Source organism: Castor canadensis, chromosome 12 (assembly GCF_047511655.1).
Source record: "Castor canadensis chromosome 12, mCasCan1.hap1v2, whole genome shotgun sequence".
NCBI lineage: Eukaryota > Metazoa > Chordata > Mammalia > Rodentia > Castoridae > Castor > Castor canadensis.
The window spans coordinates 1,008,382-1,026,245 of record NC_133397.1 but is presented as its reverse complement, the minus strand read 5'-3'; the positions used below and the strand labels follow the sequence as shown (position 1 = coordinate 1,026,245).

The window sequence follows — 17,864 nt, the reverse complement described above, 5'->3', positions numbered from 1 at the left end:
AATGTACAGATTCAATGCACTCCCCCTCAAAATCCCAATGACATTCTTAACGGAAATAGAAAAATCAACCCAAAATTCATATGGAAGCGTAGAAAACCCTGTATGGCCAAAGAATCCTGAGCAAGGCTGGAGAGATCACATACCAGACACACATTCTACTACAGAACCCTAGTAACTAAAGCAGCATGGCGCTGGCACAAAAAGAGATGTGTAGACCAATGGAATAGCGTCAAAGATCCAGAAGTAAAACCACAGTCTACACCATCTGATTTTTGACAAAGGCGTCGAAAACTTGTGTTGGAGCAAAGATGGTCTTTTCAATAAATGGTGCTGGGAGAGCTGAATGTCCTCATGTAGAAGGCTGAAACCAGATCCCTCTCACCTGAGAAAAATCAATTCAAAATGAATCAAAGATCTAAACATAAGACCAAACCCTTTGAAACTACCGCAGGAAAACCTGGGAAACACTTGACAATGTCACGGGCAATTGCTTTCTAAACAGGACTCCACCTGCCCAGGAAACAGTAGCGAGAATTGACACTGTCAGAATCAAGAGACATCTCACAGAATGGGAGAAGATCTTTGCCAGTTACTCATCAGACAAACGATCAAAACTGAGGATGTGTAAAGAACTCCAAAAATCAAGCACCAAAAGAACAAATAATCAATTTAATAACTGGGCAAACAAAGTAGACAGTTCTCAAAAGAAGAAATACAAATGGCTAATAAGCCTATTAAGAAATGTCTAACACCCTTAGCCCATAAAGTGCATCACAATGAAAATTATAATATAAATTATAAATTAAAATGTATAGAATAAGAAAACTGTAATGAAACCCATTATTTTGTACAGTGAACATAAAATAATAATAAAAAAAAACTAAAAAAACCCAAAAAGAACTAGAATCTTGATAACTTTTTCCTGGGCTGGCCTTGACCTCTCAGTGTACCTGTCTCTGCCTGAGGTTATGAGCATTTGTCACTACATCCAGCAATACGTATTTATTGTCACATAATCCTGGACAATAAAGGTACGGGCAGGATTGGCTCCTCCTGAGTCCTCTCCTTGACTTTTAGGCAGCATCTTCCTGTGTGCTCACAGGGTTGTCCTCTGTGTGTCTGTGTCCTGATGTGCCTATGAGGACACCTTATTAGGCCACCATAGTGACCTTATGTCAATTTAATCACCTCTGTAAATCCTTCACCCTTGAGGTACTGAGTGTTGGGATTCCAACACCTGCATTTTGGGGGACACAGTGCAGCCCATCACCATGAGCTAGGCTGGAGCTGAAGAATGAGGGACGCAGACTGAGCTGTCATCTGCACCTGGATTGGAAGAGGAGCCCTCAGTCCAGAGCCTGGACTTGGCCCCTCCTCCCATGGTGTCCTCGCCCAGCTGTCCCTCCACGTGGCTCTTCCCCATTGCTGTTTACAGGTGCTGGCCAAGGCCAGCTGGGCTTTGCTTTCCCTGACCTTGGCTTTCTAACCTGTAACCCAGGGGCTGAGCAGCTGCCCTCAAGGGACACAGTGATCTCTGGGCTCCAGGGAGCAGACTGAACCCAGGGGCTTCAGTGACACTAACAAGGAGGGCCCAGGGGGTGATTCCCAGAACCTTAGGGCTGCAGAGGGGACTGCAGCTGGGGACACTGAAGCTTGAGAATAATCCAAGTTGCTTTTTTGGGAGATGGGGCCCTGCTCTGGCTCAGAGTTGGACTTGATCTTGCATTGTGTGGGAACGACAATTCCTGTGAGAAAAATCCATGTGTACAATGACACAGTTTGCAGGCCCGGAGGACAAAGGAACACATGCTCTGCATTAACAGAGCAAGTGGGGAGGGCAGGCTCTGCATTTGTGCGTGGGCCAAGTCCCATTTGGATATAAGCTGCATCTTTAGAGGATGACTCAGTGACTTGGGGTGATCTCCATGCCTGTTCTCCACAGCATGGTATCCACAGAGGCCCTGGAGCTTCCTGGGGCTGGCATGGATCCGGCTGTGTGGGAAGGGTGCAGCCTGCGAGGCAGGGAGAACACACAGACACCAGGAGAGCCCTGCCCTCTGCCAAGAACTTCTTCCACAAAAGGTCCTTGTTTTCCACTCTGAGCCCCTGAGGGCTATTTTGGGGTTGGCCAGCCAAGGTCTCACCAGTGTTAGCTTTCCAGGGAGAAGGGAAAGCCAGAGGAGGCTGAGGGAGCTTGGGGGCACAGCTGTTGCACAGATGAAGGGAGGTGCCTGGGAGGATAATGGGGTGTTCAGCGTGGGGAGGGAGTGAGTGTTATTGAGAGTGTGGGGTTAGCTTGGGGGTCCTTGTCTCCTTCTTCCAGAATTTGCTGGGGTTTCTAAGGGATCCCCTTAGAGGATTGCCTGCCCTATTGCAGGTTGGGAGGCAGAACCAGACCTGTAGCAGGCGTAGTGTCTGTCACAGGAGTGGGTCTACGGCCATAGTACCTTGAAGACACCCAATCTTGTCTTTCAGAGGAGTGGGCCAGCCTGCACGTTTACAGGGGTGGGGACTACTTTTCTTCCTGGTGCAGCCAGGCTCATCCTAGTGGCTCTTGAGAGGGCACCTGCCCATGGAACAGCAGCCTGGGCCAGAGAAACACGGCCTCACTCTGGGTGTCCGTGAGCTCCAAGACCTGTGATGGCTCCTTCCTAATGCCCTCAACCCCCTGAAGAGTCCAAGGGACACAGAAGCCACAAAATGCAGGACCAGCCTGTGTGACCAGTCCTGGGCTAGACAGCCGTGAACCCTGGGGGCTCTGCCCTGACACGTATAGAGGTGACAGCAGCCCTGTCACCTGAAAGGCAGTGAGCACACTCCTGTGCTGCACTGTCATTGCCTCATTTCTGATTTTAGGGGAAATGGTTTCATTTTTTGCCCATTTAGTATACTGTTGGCTATAGGTTTGTCATAGGTAGCCTTTATAATAGTGGGGAGTGTTCCTTTTATTCCTACTTTCTCCAGAGCTTTCGTCATGAAAGGATGTTGAGTTTTGTCAAAGGCCTTTTCTGCATCTATTGAGATGATGATATGTTTTTTTTTCCTTGATTCTGTTTGTATGTTGTACTGCTTGTTGATTTGCATGTGTTGTACCTTCTCTGCATCCCTGGTGTTTGACCTTTTTGATGTGTTGTTGGCTTCTGTTAACAAGTATTTTATTGAAGATTCTGTATCCTAATGGATCATAATGGGATAAAATGAGAAATTAATAGTCAGGAAAACCACAAAAACCATTCAAACTCATGGAGATTGAACAGTGCACGTTTGAAGGATCAATGGGTCATTGAAGAAATTTGGAAAGAAATTCTTAGATTGAAGTGAAAATGAGAACACAGATTCCCACAACCTGTGGGACCCAGCAAAGATTGTCTTAAGAGGGAAGTTTATAGCCATGAATGCTCACGTTGGAAAATTAGAGGTCTCAGATAAATAACCCGATGATGTAGTAATTCTTAGAAAAATGAGTCAATCCAAAAGTTAATACATGCAGAGGGCTATAAAAATTAGGGCAGAAGTCACTGAATTGGAGACCAGATGACTGGTATAATGAGTTAATAAAACAAAAAGTTGGTTCTTTGAAAAAATAAACAAGATCGACAAACCTTTAGCCAAGTTAATCTGTGAAGAAGCCTCTAGTTACCAATCTGCAGCCTAGGCCAGATTCCACACGAGGGCGGAAATGGTAACCCTCAGTTATGTGTTACTGCTTTCTTAGGGGTGTTATGAGTTGGGAACTGGGACTTTTAAGGAACTGGACTCTGCACTGATGTCTTCCTGTTTTATAGGGTTTAGAGGCTGCGGCAAGGAGTTTTTCTTTGGAATTTGAGGAGTTATCCTAACCTGATAACTGGGAACTCAGTCATGGGGAATTTGGGAGGAAGACTGCTTTAAGAATGAAAAACGAAATCAGGTACCTGTGACTCATGCCTGCAATCCTAGCCATGAGGAAGGATGAGTTCAGGAGGATGATGGTTCCAGGCTGGTACAGGCAAAAAGTTAACAAAACCCCATCTCAACAGAAAAAAGTTGGATGTGGTGGAGTACGTCTGTTATTCCAGCAGTAGTTAAGAAGTATAAAATAGGAAGATTGCAGTCCAGGACAGACTAAGCAAAAGTGAGACCAGATCTTCTAAATAACCAGAACAAACAGGACTGTGGTGTGGCTCAAGCAGTAGAGTGCCTGCCTGGTAAGTAGGAATCCCTGAGTTCAAACCCCAATACCCATCACAGCCAGAATGAAAAGGGAGGTGGAGTGGGGAAGGAAATGGGGTTGGGGCAGCACAATTTTCTGGTCTGCTAGGTTCATGGGGAAGCAGCTATGCTTCTGTGCAAATGTGGGATTTGAAATGACCCATGTCAACCACAGCTGTCCATTGGGCTGCTGTGGACAGGGCCAGAAGCATCACAGCCACTGCACAGAATTCCCCTAGGGATCCTGCAGAGGCTGGAGGACGTGCCCAGAGATGTCCACACTTTAACTGTCAGGACACGGTGGACATGGTCAGAATTCTGAGGGAGGAAAGGGCTGGAGAACAGTTGTTCTCACTCAGGTCAGATGTGTCCTCTCCTCTTGGGTGTGGCTTGGGGCATCTGTTGCAGAGCATTTTATGTTGGATAGACCACATTTATTTAACCATCCCAGTACTGATGGGTTTTGGTTCTTGGTATCATGAGCACTGTATGTAAATGTGTAAATACATGTAAATATGTAAATTTATTTCTGTTTCACAGGGAAGGGAAGCAGCTGGGCGGCATGGAGCTTGAACACACCAGCGTTGAGAGACTGCCCAGAGGCTTTCCACACTGGTTTTACCTTAAGGTTCCCCTAGCAATGGGTGAGTTCCAGGCACTCCATGTCATTCCTGACCATGTGCAGTGGTGCAGAGTGGTGTCCATGGTGGTCAGTCTGATCTCCTGAGCGTTGGTGAGGGTGGGCACTTTTGGGCAAGTGTATTGGTCATTTGAGTATCTTCTGCTGGCAAGTGCTTACCTAGGCCTTTTCCTAACTTAAAACAGTAAGTTTCTTCTGTTGGTTATTGATCTGTGTGCTTCTATATGTCCTGGATAAGTGATCACAGGCACCTTCTCTCAGTCTGTGCCTTTCGTTCCATTGGCAATGTCTTCTGTTGAACAGAAGCTCGTAATTTTAATCAGTTCCTGCTAACCAATCTTTCTCTTTCTGGGCCTTTTGTATCCTAAGAAATCCTGGTGAACATTCTCTCACATCATCGTCTAGAAATTCAACAATTCCACCTTTCATATTTAGTTGGAAATGATTTTGACTACGATGGGCTGTGGGTGACAAGATTCATAGCTTCCCCTGGCCTGGTTTTTCTTTTTCAGCTGACCTGCCATTACATTTTCTAGGCCCTCACCAGCATCGTGGTTGTGACTATTTTGTTTGTCCTGCTCAGACTCCACATGGCTGGACCACTGTAGACTAACAAGGTCGTTTCAATGTCTGCCTACAAAAGGTCTTTTCTCCTCTTCCTGTCCTGGACCTGCTGCCTTTCCATACTATTTTGACATCAGCTTATTAATTTCTACAAGAAGAAATTCTTTAGGAATTTAAAGTAGGAGGTATTGTATTGAATCTATAAACTAGCTCAGGCTCAACTGACAATTTTAACCACAGTTAATTCTCTAATTCATGAACATGGTATGTTCCTAAATTTATTTATGACGCCTTTCATAGGTTTCAGAAGCAACTTATAGTCTTTTATACAGGTTTTGTACATTTTTGGTGAGGTCTACTTCTTGGTATTGGTATTTTTATGCTATTATAAGTGTCATTTTTAAAACTTTGTTTTCTGGGTGTGAAGTCCAACGAGTTTTGGACATTGACTTTGATCCAGAAATCTCAACAAATTCACTTATAAATTTTAACAGATTTTATGAAATTCCTTTGGATATTCTACAGACATAATCATTTTGTTTGTAAATAATGAGTTCCATTTATTTACTTCCAACCCTAGCTGTTTTCTTTCTTTTGTCTGTGTCCCTGGCCAGTACTTGTAGGACAGTGTGGAAGGACTTGGAGACCCTGGAAACCATACCTCATTCCAGTGTCGTCATTGTACCTTCAGGACTCCCCCCCGTCCTCTGCAAGCCCTGCAGGTGTAGGCATATCTACAGGAGCCTTGATCACGTTGGGAAATTGAAAGTTTCAAAGATTGTTGTCATTTATTGGGTCATGAATGGATGTTAAATTTTATTGCACGATATTCCTGTAATCATTGGTATTATCTTACTTGTTACCTTTTATTCTGTTAACACACTGCATTATTGTGATTAACTTTAAGTTTTAAGACTGCTTCTATATTAGTAAACTAAACCCAACTAGGACATGTTACCCCTTCAATAGTGTTATTTTCATTTTTTTCCCTATTTGGGTAGTGTGTTAGAATACCTAAGAAAAACAAAGGAGGAAAGGTTAATTTTGGCTCACAGTTTCAGTCAAGGGTTGCTTGCTTTTGTTGTTTCTGAGCCCATGGTGAGGCAGAATATCACTGCAGGTGGCTTGTGGTAGAGCCAAGCTGATCACCTCATGGTGGCCAGGAAGCAGGGGATGGAGAGGGTCAAGAGACAAGATATAGCCCCCAAGATCCATCCCCCCACATAGGTCCTACTTCCTAAGTTTCTGTCACCTCCCAATAGCCCACAAAGTTACGAACCCATGAATGAATTAACCCATTGATGAGGTCAAAGCCCTGAGTCCACCAGTTCACAGAAGCCCCACCTCTGAACACTGCTGCACCGGGGACCAAGCCTTCAACACAGGAGCCATAACAAGTAGGATTGCTCTGTCTGCATTCACGAGGGAGCTCGATCTGTAAGTTTTGTTGATTTGTCCTTTTCTCTTCTTTCGATAAGGTTATGATGTCTTTGTAAAACAATTTGGGTGAATTCACTTTTCCAGACTTCTCTGGAAGCTTGTGTAGGCTGACTATTATTTCCTCCATAAGTGCTGAGAAGATTTTACTGTCTAAGTTGTTAGCTCATTACAAGGAAGTTTGGAATTAAGGATTCAAAGTCCATAATGGATGCAAATCTGTTACAAGTGTTTTTCTCTTCTAACTTCGGTTTAGAGTTGTGCTTTGTTCAGTGATTTTTCTCTCTTCCGCCTGTATTTTCAGGGATCTTTTTGCATAAGCTTTTTATAATGTTCTCTTGTTAACTTCATTATAACTAGAATATGTACTGATGTTCCACTTTCTAATTCTGCATATTGGAACTTGTGTCTTTTCACTCAGTCAGTCTGTCTACAAGTTTATTTTTAATATTTTTAACTTCTCAGAGAACATTTTGTTTTGTTGACTTTATCCTGCTTTCTTTTCACTTGTTTATGCTCCTGTGCTTGTGAGTTTCTTCATTCTGCTTTATTTAATAACAAGGTGTTTTTCCAGGTTTGAGATGGATGCATAAATTATTGATTTTCGTTCTCATTTTAATTAAATATAGATGATGGTTATACATTTCTCCCTAAACACTGTTCAAGTTGCATTACAGTGGTTCTGATATTTCATAACTTCATCAGTTAGTTAAAATACTCCTAATTAATGTCCTGATTTATTCTTTGACTTATAATTTATTAAGATGTATTTTTCTAATATTCAAGTACTTGGCAATTATTCTGGTTATTAGTTATTATTGGTCTTTAGCATAATTTCACTTTTACCAAAGAACTTATCCTGTGTTTGTTCAGAACCTCGAAATTTGTTGAGATTTACCTGATGACTGAGCAAGTGCTCTAGTTCCATAAATTCTGTGAACTTAGAATCAGCTCTGCCATTATTGGTGTTGGGTTCTGTCCTCATCAATTAGATTAAATCTGTCACTTGTGTTGTCCAAGTCACCTTAACTCTCACTGACGCCTGTCTCCTATGCTTGTCAACTAAGGAAACCGAAGCCTAGGTGTTCTAGCTGTGACTGTGGACAGAACATCATGGCAGGCGACTTGTGGTAGGGCCAAGCTGGTCACCTCATGGTGGCCAGGAAGCAGGGGATGGAGAGGGTCAGAGGACAAGATATAGCCCCCAAGGGCATGCCACCCAAGATCCATCCCCCCACATAGGTCCTACTTCTTAAGTTTCTGTCACCTCCCAATAGCCCTCGAAGTTACAAACCCATGAATGGATTCATTCATTGATGAGGTCAAAGCCCTGAGTCCACCAGTTCACAGAAGCCCCACCTCTGAACGCTGCTGCACTTGGGACCAAGCCTTCAACACAGGAGCCATTGGATTTCCAGGTACAGGTCTGTCAGTTGGGCTTTGTATATTTGAGCCTGTGTTATTAGGTTTCAAATTTGATATTTAACAAGTAACAATGTCCCATATCTTCTTGCCAAATGGAACCTTTTATCTTTCTGAAATATTTCCCTTTTAAGCCAATAGTTCTTGATTTTAACTATGTCTTCTCTCTTCAATTGTGTTTTGTCAATTTATTTTGAAGCACACTTTTGCCTTTATTCCGTCTTTGTGCTGATAGTAAAAATGGCTCTTATGAGCAGCAGGTGGTGGAATCATCTACTTTGCTCAGTGAGGTAGTCTTTGCTTTTAGGCTAGTCTAGTTAGTCCATTTATGTTTAATGCTCTTACTGATGCATCTGATCTGAAATCAGCCACCTTGTCATTTATTTTCCATTTGATCCATTCATCCTGGATGGGGGTCTTATGAGACATGCCACGGCCTTGCTCTGCTGGAGGCAGAGGGTGATGGGGTCACAGTGGCCATCTAAAAGCTAAAGACATCAAGGGGTGCTAATGGCTCATGCCTATAATCCTAGCTATTTGGGAGGCTGAAATTGGGAGGATTATGGTTTGAGGCCAGCCTGGGCAAACAGTTTATGAGACTCCATCTCCAAAATAACCAGAGCAAAATGGATTGGAAGTATGCCTGCAGTGGTAGAGTGTCTACTTTGCAAGTACAAAGCCCTGAGTTCAAATCCTAGTTCCACCAAAACAAAAAAACCTAAGGACATGTAGAGGGGCCTGGAATGAAAAAACAAAAAGTTCCAGAAATCAGGAAAAACATTCAAGCTTCTGGACAGCATCAAATTGCTTTGGCTTTGAAAGACTTAAGTGCTGTTTGTTACTATGTGTGCTGCAATTTTTGACCTAACGAAGGAAACTTCGTCTGGGTGAGTGTATGGCTCTTCAGGACACCTCTGTCCTCAGGGTGGTGGTGGCATGCTCCACTGGAATCTGTGTTCTATCTCTTTTGTCATGAATAACGAAGTCAGCCTCTGGGTCCCCACCTAGAACGCCTGCTTTCCGACCAGGACAGAGTAGCACTCAGTGACTTTGGGCTTTTCTTTTAGCAGGAACTAAGCTCAGAAGTGACGGGAACAAAGAGATTTGGCTGTGTTCTCAGAACTGGGCACTTCCTCCTCCTGGGCTGCTGAGTAACCAGTGCTAGGAGGCATCAGAAATCCCCGGCTGCTGTCCTGACCTCACACCCTCTCTGTCCAGCTCTGGGTCCCCAGGCCACCAGTCATCCAGAAACTCTTAGAAACATAGGGTTTTATGCTCTCTGGTCCTGGATATGGGGACAGGAAAAGTGGCCTTCCCTCTTCATAGGTCACCGAGGACATACCTGGATTCTGTAAGGTTGGAAGGCTTTTCTTTTTCTTTTCTTGTAATTTCTGTGTTTAGTGTTCAAACTTGTCATCAAAATGGTTCTTCCTGCTTCTTAGGGACAAGACCTGGATATGGTAGGACCTCACTTCCCTCCCACCTGAAATCAAATACATAAGCAGAGATCTGACCCCGTCATTTTCCTGCTATTATAAAATGGCTATTGCAAACAAGTTCCAGTGTGTTGCTGAGAAGTCACTTACCTGGCCACCATGTGTGCTTGGCGTCCTTATCAGGAACACTGGAGTCACAGTCATGTCCCACTCATCAGCCTGAGGGGACACATGGGAAAACAGACATGCTAAGTAGTGAAGAGTGTCCTAGACATCATCAAAGTGAGGCCACCTGACACTGTCTACTTGCCTCGAGAAGTAGCAAAGAAAAAAGAAAGGAAGGAGGGAAAAAAAGAAAGGAGGGAGGGAGAGGAAGGAAGGAAGGAAGGAAGAAGGAAGGAAGAAGAAAAGGAAAAGCAGGGCCAGCGTATAAGCCATGCTGTCACCTCCCTTTGCTGGGTACCAGTGCTGGAAGGCCTCAGGTTCCCTAGCATTCAGACAGGCCCTGGAGGGGGCTGCAAACCAGAGGCCAAGGGTGAGTGTCGGTATGATCGCTGTGATAGTGCCATGATGGTGACAAATCTTCTTACTCACAAAACATAGCCACATCTGAAATCTTGCCCCAGGCATGAAGGCCTGGCCCAGTCGGCTGTGGCCCAACGAGATGGATGTGAAGAGGCCTCCCTGTGAGTTGGCCTGCTATGCCCAGCTGTGCTATGCTGGGAGAATGACCAGCCCCGGAGCACTGGGGTCTTGTCTCTGTGAGGCTGTGCATAATTCCTTCCTCCTGGCTTTGTGTAACAGCGAGGGGTGTGACATGGTGGCCAGTCGGTTCTCCTGGTCTGTTGCTGCTCGTGGGCTCCAGTCAGTGCTCTGAACACTAGGGATTTCAGGGTACAGCCATAGAAACCAGGAACAACCTACCGCTTCCTGCCCTTTTGGTCTCCTGGGCCTGAGCTGGTGAAGTCGGGTACGATTTGGAGAGTCCTGGTTGCTGTTTCTTAGACATTTAGCAAACCCCTGCTGCATGCTGGGTCCTTGGGTGCGAAGTGGACGCAGCAGGTGGCTGTCCAGAAGAGGGCGTCCTTTGCAAGCTGAGTATGGCTCTGTGGGTCGGGGTGAGGAGAGGCACTCAGGCTCCCTTTGAGGGGCAGAGGGGGTCTGCTGTGTAATGACCCATCTTCTGAGACACCAAGGCTTAGACTTCCTGCCCTTTCCGCCTCACCCTCCTCCTCCTAAGAGACCAGAATGCTGAGCCCAGAACTGGCCCCTCAGTTGGTTGTTTTGTGCTGAGGCCTGAGAAGGAAGGGTGTTAGGAAGGCTCTCATTTGCCCGGTTCCGCCTGGGAGGAGACTTCTGAAAGTCTCCACTTGGGGACAGGGAGATGGAGCTGATCCAGGGAAGGGACGGGCAGGACCAGTGGTTGCACCTGGAAGGCAGCTCCAAGTGGCTCCAGGAGTGCTTCTGTGAGTATGAGGCTGGGGAGGACTGGACCTCTTCCCCGAAGAGTCTTCACATCCCGGTGACAGAGCAGAGTTCCGGGCTGGAGCCATCGTCAGGAAGCATACACTCAAATTGGTTCCTCATACTGAAGAAATACTCGTGTCCACCAACAAGCAGGAGCAGGAGCAGAAGAGAGCAGGGGAAACACAGAGCATCACTGCAGAAGGAAGCATAGGAGCTAGCCTGCTATGTTCACAGCAAGTTTTCATGGGCTCATGGTTTTGATTTTATAATGATTTTATAATCTCATCTCTTTTAGCCAGTGAAGGCTAAAACTTCACTTGTTTTAACTTTAACTTGTTTGTTGGATGCAATTAAACGTGGACAGAGTTGGGAAGTTCAGGAAGAAGGGGTCCTAGCCACTCCTCCTGACCAGTCTGAGGACTCTGAAGATTCCTGTGGGTGGGAACACAAGAGCTCCAACATGCCACAAAAAGAGGTGTTGCCTCTCCAAGGGTCCCTGAGGCCTCCTTCTCTTCACTGTGGGTGAGTTTTTTGCTACGGGGAAGCCTGAGCACCATGGCAGCTCTCCTTGGGGTGTTTGGAACTGGATCCTTGCTGAAATAAAAGATGGAAGCTAGTTGGGGGGGGGGGGGTGGAGCAAGCTGGGGAAGGTGTTGGATCCCAGGGAATTAAGAGAAGGTGGCTCTGCTTCTAGGTGCTCTGTCCCTGGAGCTGGCGGGCTTCAGGACAACGTGGGCAGAGGTGCAGGAGACAGACTCAGAACACTTAGAGAACACACCTGCAATATTTCCCTGGTGATGGTGGGCTTGCTGCTCACTCTTAGGGCTGCCTCAGGGCCACGAACAACCCTGAGCATCTGAGTTCTCTGGTCCCTTCCTTCTGGGCGATTCCTGGACTCCAGTGTGTGCCCAGCATGGCACCACCCAGGAGCTCCCGCCATACTTAGAAGGCACCAGGCAGCTAGGGCCTCTGCTTCCTGACCAAGGTCGAGGTGGGCAGGGGTGGCACTGACCAGAGGACACTCAGCTGTTGACCTTCTGGTCTTGAGGGATGTGTCCTGGGACTCCTCCAAGTGCGAAATGTCCAGATTTCACGATATAATTTTTCTCAGAAAATTCAGTAACATATGACTGTAAGATTTAAGTGACCCACTCAGACCCTTAATGGTCCCATAAAACAAGACTGAAGTCATTTATAAAACCATAAAAAGAAATTATGGCTAGAACAAATGATGGAATCTTTTCCCAAATGGCTTTTTCTTTTTCCTCACAGTTGTGAGCTGTGACCACCCTCAGTGTCCTGCTCCATCTTTACCTGAAGTGCTAGTTTCCTGGCTGAGACTCCTCCCTGTCCAGGCCACTTCTCTGTCTTCCAATCACCATGGTCAGCACTCGTAAACTGCATTTTAAAGGACAGTTTCTTTTTTTTTTCCTTTACTTTTTTTTAACAAACAATAATTATTCTCTCTAGTGATTAGTCACTCAAACGTTCATTGATTTGGGGGTGTGCCTGGCAATGTGACCACTGGGAGACACTGCCCAGTTCTAGAACTAATGATGACTGGCAGACCAGAACTGGGCTGACCTTAGAGTTGCAGAGGCCAGGGTGGCAGGGCAGGTGTGTCCCTGTCAGAACACCTGTGTGCGCAGGGTCCTGTGTGTGGTTTGTATTCTGGGAAGTCAGTCATCCTTGAGGGCGGGTGGGGACACATCAAGAGGAAATAGAGGGTGAGGACTGTGATTTCCAAAGGTGACTATTGGTGATGAGAAGGACACACTTGCCTGTCCCATGTGTGTTTGGAGCTGTCCTGTCTGCGTGCTCAGAGAGGTCCCTCATTTCTCTGATGAAGGTGGGACACAGCTGGACGCTCAGTGGACCAGCCCACTGATGGTGCCTGAGAGCCACTCCTTCCCTGTAGTGTTCCCTCCCCACAGAGCTTCCAAACCATGCAGGGACCAGCTTTCTCTTCTCTCCAGCCACATGGAGAGGGCCCAGCCTGCAAGACAGGAGAGCCACTGGTGAAGAAAGATGCCGCTTTCTGGCACGGCCCAGGATGGCTTCCAGAAATGGAAAGCATGCACCTCCTGGGTTTATGGAAAACCTCGTGGTGTTTCTCCACCCTGGAGGAAAAGAAGATTCCCAGCATCTGGTTCTGATTGATCAGCGTGGCTGGCTTTCGAGAAACATTGCTTGTTACCCAATTGCATGGTCTGTGTTCCTTCTGCAGCAATGGTGACCAGGCCAGCTGTGCTCATTGGACATGCCCTGTAAAGCCACCTACACTCACTGCACAGTCCCGTGGGATCACTTATGCTCGTTGCATGCGTGTCCATCAGGCCTCATTACACCTCACACACCATGCATAACCCAGACTGCTCCATAACCCAGACACTGTGCTGGGAAAATGCTTGGGCCACCTTTGTGTGTGGCCTCCTGCTCCAGCCAGAGGTAGGCTGGCCATTCCAAAATCTCTGCAGCTGTCGCCTGACCAAGTTCCAGGAGAAGACAGGGTCCCCTTCTCCTTGAGCCTGGTGGGACTCCAGAGTCTCCAGATGGCTACTGAGAACTTTCGGGTCAGATCACGTGACTTCCACTTGGGTCCATCACCCTGAGAACCAGCTGTTGTGCCAGAGGAGCCTGGCCAGCTTCCTAGTGGACCACCCATGTTGGGAAGAGTTGGTGTCCAGGAAAGGCCAGCAGGAACCATTGCACGAGAGCCCTGAGCCTTCCAACCCTCCCAGCCCCAGGCCTGAGGTCTCCCAGGTGAGACCCCATATGAGTGAGCCCTCACCAAAGACCTCACAGACACAATGAGTGGTTATTGCCTACCATGTCATTTTGGGGTAACTTGTGCCACAGCTATATCCAAGGAATAATGATGTTCACCTGGAGGCAGGACATGGACTCAGAGAGCCATCTTCTCACAACCGTGGCAGCTGGGAAGGTCAGCCGGGTCAGGGGGTGAGGGCAGCAGGCAATGGTGGAAGGGAGGGGCAACTAGGTAGGGTGGGCTCCAGTCAGGGCTTCTTAGCAACCCCAAAGAGTGCTCCAAGCAGAGCTGGTAAGGGAGAAGCACCCCAAGCTGGGTGTGGGTAACTTTCAGGGTCTCCATCCTTTCTGTTTTCTCAAAGCAAACCTGAGCTTTGGTACTGGCCAACCCAGCTACCCTGAGCAAGACTCCAAAGATGCATGTCAGATGGCCGTCCTGTCCTAGAGACAGAGAAAGAGCAGTGACCTGGGGTGTGACCCCGAAGGCTGCCAGCAGACAGGGAAGGAGGTCCCCAGGAGGTGTGAAAGCTGTCCCGGCCCAGGTGGGTTCCAGTAGTTCTGAGAGCAGCTGTCTTGGTGTGGGACCCGTGTGTCTACCTGGGCACTCCCAGGAGGCGTGGACTGTGTGGTGCTGAGGCTGGGCAGGACAAGCTGTGTGCAGCAGGAGACACGCTCAGGGGTTGTAGACTGTGGACCACACAGCACGTCGGAAAGACTGCGCCATGGGTTTTTAGACAGGCGTCTCCTGTGTACCTCCAGCAGAAGCAATCCCCTGCAAGACAGGAATCTGCTCAGCAGAGACCAGCCTGGGGGAGTACTGCAGAGAGCAGGGAAGAAAATCTACCTGGCCCGAGTCCTATTCTACTACAAGCTTCCCTGACCCTCGGACGAGGGCCGGCCCTTGGGCTGGACATTAGACACCAGGGCTCCATCGATCACCTGCTGTCTTCAGCTAGGCTGATGGACTCTGTGCTGCACCCAGTTCTCACTGCCTGTGTACCCGAGGGTCTTCCTCATTCTTCGGTCTGGTCTTATTAGTCTGAATCAAATCCTTGTTTATCTCACAAATGGGTACCAGTCTATAAATATCTGTCCTTTACAGAGATCCTATAAATAATCTATACATATCCTTTTACAGATATTTATAGTTTATTGTGTAGAACCTTCCAGAACCTCTGTGGCTTCTTAGTGTAGAAGAAAACAGAACCGAGGCACAGGCGAGGAGGGTGTCCTTCTTCCTTCTCTGCCGCCCTTTTTAAATGTAAAACATGGACATTGGAGTCAGGAAAGACCTGGTCACAGGCCATGTGAGAAGTCTGGAGGCTGCTGGTTCCTGCACACCTCCGCCCTCTGAACCTCCTGCAACAGCAAGGGGAGGAACGGGCCCTGTTTGCATGGCGGGTCGGGGAGGCGGAGGGCACTGGGAGAGCATGTTGGGTTTGGAAGAAGGATTGCTGTGTGGCTCTGTTCTCAGACGGAAGCACTGAGCTGCCCACCAAGTCCACACACAGGACAGCCTTCTGGGGGAGCCCAGGTGCAGAAAAAGGTTTTATGTTTGGTTTGTTTTTTGAGACAGTCTCGCTGTGCAGCCCAGACTGGTCTCAAACTTGTGATCCTACTGCTTCAGCCTCCTGTGCTGGATTACAGATGTGCACCTAACCCCTTGCGTGCCTGGCCCTAGCTTGTGCCACCCTTGCTTGGGGCAAGTTCCCAAGTTCACAGACTTGGACAGACTCGGTGTGCCAAGCTGCAGCCTACAGGTGACAGCCCACAGGTGACCCATCGTCTTGCTGCTAAACTCCGTACATCTGAATCCCAGGATGACTCATGCTGAGGCTGTGGCTGGAGTTACTTTATGGAAACCTTGATTAGCGGGAAGACTTGGAAGTGGTTGTTCTGGGGACCTGTGGCTGTTTGCACAGTGAGAGTGAAGTTGGCTCCTGCACCTGCCATGCTGGTGCAATTGACAGGACCAGGGCAGAAGGATAGCCTACGATCGTGCTTTTCATGCTGGGATGAGAGCTTGGTACTCCTTTTATAAACCGGAGGGAGCCTGCCTCTGACTACATCTCATGTAAAAAAAAACACTTGCAGTCAGCTGCCACCGATGTCTGCCTGGGTTGCATGTGAGGGAGGCCCGTGTCGCTCTGTTCCTAGAGCTGTGTGGGCTGACAGCTCTTCACAGCTTGAGCTCCAGAAGCAAGAAGAAGAAATGTCACTAGTGGAGGCTGAGAAATAAAGAAATATAGACTTAATACAGAGTTTTCATACAGTCCTTACTGTCCTCGAGCACAAAATAGAAGATCTCCGTGGAATAATGCTTTCTGCTGACAGCTCCTAGGACACCATGTCTTCCTCACTGCCAAGATGAAGACCCAGTCAGTGGAGAGAGGAAACCCTCAACTCCAACCAGAGCACTCTGTTTAATCTCACACCCTTGGCATTCGGTATGGTCCTGAACCCTTCTGTGAACTACGGAACCACTGCTATTCCTGAGTCATGCTTTACTTAGGGCGACTTATCCCAGCGTGACTGAAACACCAGCTGCTGGTTATTCCTATCAGTGACTCACACTCATTCTTCAAGGTCCATCTCAAATACCAATAGCCTCTTGGCCTTGTCCTTCCCCTGCCCAGCTATTTCCTGAGCACCTGCCCTGTGCCAGGCCCTGCCCTGGGCTCTGGGGCTCTGAGGTGAACATAGGGGCCTCGAGCTGTTTTCAGAGACTGGAGCACTCTGGTGGCTCCAGCACACAGTGACCTGCCCCTGTGCCGGCATCTCCTGTCACAGATTCATTCCATGCATTTTCACTACTGCTAGCACAGTTGGCAATAAGACCCTTAAAAAAGTGACATTTTACAGCACGCGCTTTCTGAAGTTGAGGGCCGTGGAGATCCTGATGTTACCAGGACTCTGGGTTTCAGAAGGGAATTGCATCTTGTAGAGAGGCCCTGGCCTCAGGCTTGCAGCAGAGAGAAAGGATCCATGGATGACACCATGGTCCAGCCCTGTGCATCAGAGCAAATAGTGCTCACCCCCTGCACTGGCCTCTCCAGAGGGGATCCTCAGAATTATGGACGTCTACCCACTTCAAATTGAGGGGGGGGTGGATCTTGGGGGCACTGCAGGGGGGGAGACCAAAAAAAGGCTTCCGGGAGAGGTTAGTCATATGTTAGAATTCCATTCTCTCCTCAGAGCTTGACAAAAAACAGCTTCTGAAATATATTGCTGATTTTAAAAAGTTCTGAAAACATTTAGTGGGAAAATAAATTGCCAAACAACTCCACGGAATGTTCTGTGGGGTCCCCATATTCCTCCCACTGTGTAAAGTGTTTTTCTGATGTTCTGGGAAGTCACTTCCTAATGACCTGTGGAGGGGGAGCCTCCAGGGAAGGTGCCAGTGCCCCCTGGTGGTGGGAGCTTTTCAGCCTCCATCCCTCAAGTCTTGCAGTGTAGAGCTTGGTGGAAACCCAGAACACAGGAGGATCACACAGGTGGCAGGTGGCAGGAGGCTGCCTGGAGAAGTGTCGGGAACCTGTCCATCTCTGAGGATTTGGCCCCTAGATCTTCTCTGAAGCCATCTTGCCACAGCAATAGGAGGCCAAGGCACTCCGTCCCACCCCAGACCAGCCTCTGAAAACTCAGCTCTACCTCTAGTGCCTCTGATCTCCCTGCAGGCTCTGGAGGACAACCTTGGGCCCAGCCCACTGCCAGGAAATAAACTGGGGTTTCCCTGCTGGCTCAGCCAATGTGACTTGAGAGGTTGGCACACTCAACTGCCACAGTGGTTGCAACAAATACACAGACCACAGGATCCCATGTGTGTGAGGAGATGTTTTGTGTGACAAGGTCACACAGATGCACTGCAAACTCCTACACACTTTGGGATCTCTTTTTACACCTGTACAAGCAGAGGGTGTGCAGTGGGAGGCTGGGGA

The 17,864-nt window shown here is 47.8% G+C and overlaps 1 long non-coding RNA gene across 5 annotated transcripts; it reads left to right on the top strand.

Moving 5' to 3' along the window:
- The first annotated feature begins 1,925 nt into the window (after window positions 1-1,925).
- LOC141414750 (uncharacterized) lies at window positions 1,926-17,002 on the top strand. 5 transcript variants are annotated; one of them, XR_012439583.1, is made up of 5 exons: window positions 1,926-2,082; window positions 3,786-4,187; window positions 4,732-13,920; window positions 14,017-14,101; window positions 14,289-17,002. It is a non-coding gene; the product is annotated as an uncharacterized lncRNA (long non-coding RNA). The 5 variants fall into 5 exon arrangements; XR_012439584.1 differs by having other exon boundaries at window positions 4,732-4,835; window positions 6,658-17,002; XR_012439581.1 differs by having other exon boundaries at window positions 4,732-6,832; window positions 8,110-17,002.
- Window positions 17,003-17,864: the final 862 nt, after the last annotated feature.